At 35.1% G+C, this 5,021-nt stretch overlaps 1 protein-coding gene across 1 annotated transcript in view; it reads left to right on the top strand.

Annotated features, from left to right (window-relative positions):
- The window catches only part of tns3.2 (tensin 3, tandem duplicate 2), an 817,627-nt gene that overhangs the window by 792,579 nt on the left and 20,027 nt on the right, over positions 1 to 5,021 (top strand). The window lies entirely within an intron of this gene.

Raw genomic sequence — 5,021 nt, forward strand, 5'->3', positions numbered from 1 at the left:
AATTGTGTATAAAAATGTTTAAATATAAATAATTGCTGTATTATTTAATAAAATCTGCATACATTTATTGCACAGAAACATTGGATCCAAAAAGCCGCTTATTTGCTTATTTTATCATACCCCTTCCATGCTCTACATTAATAATAACTAACAATGCATAATAAGTTATTTTACATTACTATAATCCAATTACCTCTATGATTCTGTAATTCTAGACCTGGTTTGTTCTGCAGTTTCACAGACATTCATTAATTTTCCTTTGGCTTAGTCCCTTATTTATCAGGGGTCGCCACAGTGGAATCAACTGCTAACTACTCCAGCATATGTTTTACGCAGCAGATCCCCTTCCAGCCACAACTCAGTACTGTGAAACACCCCCCCCCCCACCCCACACACACACAACGACCAATTTTGTTTACCCAATTCACTTATAGCTCATGTTTTTGGCTTGTCGGGGAAGCACCCAGCCTGATCTCACGAGAAAACGTAAGTATTTTTCGTTTTGCCTGTTTAGTGGCTAATTCGTACGAATTTGTGCGAGTTCAGTCGTACAAAATCGTACAATTTTAAGAAGGAGGCGTGGCACCTAACCCCACCCCTAAACCCAACCTTCATTGGGGGATGAGCAAGTGGTACTAAATTGTACGAATTATATCATACAAATTCATTTGAATTAGCCACTAAATCAAAAAGTTTCGAATTGCCATAAAATTGTGTTGGAAGTACCAGTAGAAACCCACGCCAACACTGGCAAAACATGCAAACTCCACACAGAAATGCCAACTAGCCCAGCTGGGACTACAATCAGCAACTTCTTTGCTGTGAGGCAACAGTAATAACCACTGAGCTACCATGACACCCCCACTCCACTCACAGAAATACAAAATACTTTTCTCCATTAATAATGCCTTTTTTAGATTCTTGCTTTATACATTATTTTTGAAGTTTGAAAATGAACCAAATAAATACATTTTAAAATATTTGAACCTCTATATGAATTATTCATACTGCCCTTTTTGCAAAATCAGATGATGATAATGTATGTGTTTGTGTGTGTCTATATATATACATATATATATATATATATATATATATATATATATATATATATATATATATATATATATATATATATATATATATATATATATATATATATATATATATATATATATATAAGTATGTGAAGTGATTTGTGGTCCAGAACATTTAGAGAGCACAATACATACAGAGATAGTTCTAGAACATCTTTTTTTAGATTTACAACTTGGTTTATCATCTGTTATCAGGAAAGTTATTTATTTGCCTTTCTATGTCCATACGCCCTGGATCCTCCTAAATGGTTGAACCTAGAATCCAGGAGGAACAATGAGTTTATGGTCCAGGTTGTGGTACACTACACTGGACCAGCTCTATACCGTCACCGGCGTCACACATGTATTTTCTGGACTTGGCGAAGGCATTGGACCATGTCCCTCATGGCATTCTTTGGAGAGTGCCCTAGGAGTATGGGGTCAGAGGCACTCTGTTAAGGGCCATCTCGTCCCTGTATGAACAGAGTAGGAGGAGTCTGGTTCGCAGATAATAAGTCAGACTTGTTTCCAGTGTTTGTTGGACTCCGGCAGGGCTGTTTTTTGTCACCAATTCTATTCATAATTTTTATGGACAGAATTTCAAGGTGCAGCCTTGGGGCTGAAGGGGGTCTGGTTGGAGGACCACGGGATTTAATCTCTGTTATTCGCAGACGATGTTGTTCTGTTGGCATTATCAAACATGGACCTTCAGCATGCACTGGAGCGGCTTGCTGCCGAGTGTGACGCGGTTGGGATGAGAATCAACATCTCCAAGGCCATGGTGCTCCACCAGAAAAAGTTGGTTTGCCATTTCCAGGTTGGAGGAAAGTCCTTACCCCAGGTGGTGGAGTTCAAGTATCTTGGGGTTTTGTTCACAAGTGAGGGAAGAATGGAACGTGAGATAGATAGGCAGATTGGTGCAGCAGCAGCAGTAATGATGACGATGTACCGATCGCATTGTGGTAAAGTAGGAGCTGAGCCGAAAGGCAAAGCTCTGGATTTTACTGGACAATCTATATTCCTACTCTTACCTATGGTCATGACCAAAAGGACAAGATCTCAGATACAAGTGGCCGAAATGAGTTTCCTTTGCTGGGTGGCAGGGCATACTCTTAAAGATAGGGTAAGGAGCTTTGTCACCCAGGAGGAACTTGGAGTAGCCACTGCTCCATATTGAGAGAAGTCAGCTGAGGTGGCTCAGGCATCTGTTTTGGATGCTTCCTGGACACCTTCCTATGGTGATGTTTCAGGCATATCCCACTGGGGTGAGACCTTGGGGAAGACCCAGGACACGCTGGAGGGATTATGTCTCTCGGCTGGTCTGGGAACACCTTGGGATCACCCCAAAGGAGCTGAAGGAAGGGTCTGGGGAGAGGGAGGTCTGGGGTTCTCTCCTTAGACTGCTTCCCCCCTGACGCAGCCCGGAAAAGCGGTAGAAAATGAATGAATGAATGGATGAATGAATGAATGTCATTACCATCATTTATTTTCAGAACTTGAGTTTATCATTAAAGTCAATTTAATGATAATAAATTTCTTTCAAACTACCATTTTAACTTGATCAATTCTAAAGTTATAGTCTCTAATAATAATTCTAGTAACCCACATTCCCCCCTCTCAAAAAAAGCTATTTAATCTACAAGTAAAACTAACTTTATTTGTCCCCTTGTATATGGAAAAAGATTACAGCTTATTAAAAGTGAGTGGCAGTGAGTACTGTAAGTGAAAGAGACATTGATTTCCCTCAAAGTTGTCTCGCCCAATATTTGTTTTCTTTCCCCAATCCTTTCCTACACCTCCTTTACTTCACCATCTCCAAAAAAAAAAAAAAAAAAAAAACTTCTTTCCACCGAAGTGCCTGTTACGTCAAAGAGCACATCAGGACATGTTATAAATGTACGGTAAATTGGGATTAAAAAAAATTTGATTTCAAAAATAATTTGGTGTACCATCACATATCTATTCCTAGTAATACACAACAGATAACTATTTGATGATTATTTGTTTTGTCGGGCAAACCCTGAGGCACGTTTCGGTTAAGCCATTTTAAGTATGAGCAACTTTTATTGCACATGTTAAGGTGTGAACTACTGAGGAATCATTAGTATAGGTGTGATTTAAGAACAGCTCAAAGAGTTCAGATCTTTAAAGAAAGTAATCCAAAAACCGCTTAATCAATATCACACACTGAAAAAAAAGTAATAGTTGATTTTACTTTTAACAAGTGCATAAACACTGATTTTAAAGTGATTGGTTGACTTTCTTAGTGAGTAAACCTGTTGCCTTAGCAGTGATTAGTTAACTTTTAGTTGACTATTTTTTGGACGTAAACCTATGGCTTTTAAAGCAATTAGTTGACTTTTTTGTAAGCCTGTAACTTTAAAAGCGATTAGTTTACTTTTTTTGCGAGTACATGTACTGCTTTTAAAATTATTAGTTGACTTTTTTGTAAGCCCGTAGTTTTAAAAGCGATTAGTTGACTTGTAAAGTGACTTGTTGACTTTTTTTTTACAAGCCTTTAGCTTTTAAAGCAATTAGTTGACTAGCATTGCATTTAAAATGATTAGTTGACTTTTAAAACGTCTACTTGACTTTTTTGTAAGCCTGTAACTTTTAAAGTGATTAGCTGACTTTTTTTTGCAAGTACACCCATTGCTTTTAAAATTAGTTGACTTTTAAAACGACTAGTTGACTTTTTTGTAAGCCTATAGGTTTTAAAGTAATTAGTTGATTTTTTGTGTGTATGCCAAATGCTTTTAAAACGATTTGTTGACCTTTAAAGTGATTAGTTACCTTTCAAAAATGTGAGTAAACCCACTGCTTTTAAAATGATCAGTAGACTTTTTAAATGACTTGTTGCCTTTTTCATAAGCCTGTTGCTTTTAAAGCGATTAGTTGACTTTTAGTTGTTTAATATATATATATATATATATATATTTGAAGTCAGAATTATTAGCCCCACAGAATTATTAACCCCCCCCCTTTTTCCCCCAATTTCTGTTTAACGTAGAGAAGATTTTTTTAACACATTTCTAAACATAATAGTTTTAATAACTAATTTCTAATAACTGATTTATTTTATCTTTGTCATGATGACAGTAAATAATATTTGACTAGATATTTTTCAAGACACTTCAATACAGCTTAAAGCGACATTTAAAGGCTTAACTAGGTTAATTAGGTTAACTAGGCAAGTTAGGGTTATTTGGCAAGTTATTGTTTAATGACGGTTTGTTCTTAGACTATCGAGAAAGTATATAGCTTAAAAAGGCTAATAATTGTGTCCTTAAAATGGAGTTAAAAAAATAATAAATTTGCTTTTATTCTAGCCGATATAAAACAAATTAGACTTTCCCCAGAAGAAAAAATATTATCAGACATCATATGGGAAATGTTTAAAAAAGAAAAAAAATCTAGGGGGGGGGGGCTAATAAAAATAACCTCAACTATATATATATATATATATATATATATATATATATATATATATATATATATATATATATAGGCCTATATATATATGTAATAACTAATTTGAGAAATTGTTTTAGCTTCTACTGTTTTATTGTCTTATTCTATATTTATTTTTTTATTTTTTTATCAGTATATCAGTGTATCTACATGCGTTTTTTTATTATTATTCTGCACTGTAAAGAAATTAGTAGCCTTTAGAAAATAATTTATAGAAAAACAATTGAGTGAAAAACTATTATTCAATTTTGCATTATTTCAACTCGAGTTGGCAAAATGCAATGTATTAAACCTTGGAGACATAATTTGTCTTAAAATTAGTTACAAAACACTACATAAGGGTTCAGGTTTGCTATTCTGGATGTATGCTAATACTTCCTTAGCACCACCCGTTCATGATACATAAAAGGTAATTGTGAAAATTATACTTTCCCCACCCCTTTCTCCTTTTTTTTTGGTACTGTGTCTGTCTGTATT

The sequence above is a fragment of the Danio rerio genome, chromosome 20, assembly GCF_052040795.2.
Source record: "Danio rerio strain M-AB ecotype USA chromosome 20, GRCz13ab, whole genome shotgun sequence".
NCBI classification, from domain to species: domain Eukaryota; kingdom Metazoa; phylum Chordata; class Actinopteri; order Cypriniformes; family Danionidae; genus Danio; species Danio rerio.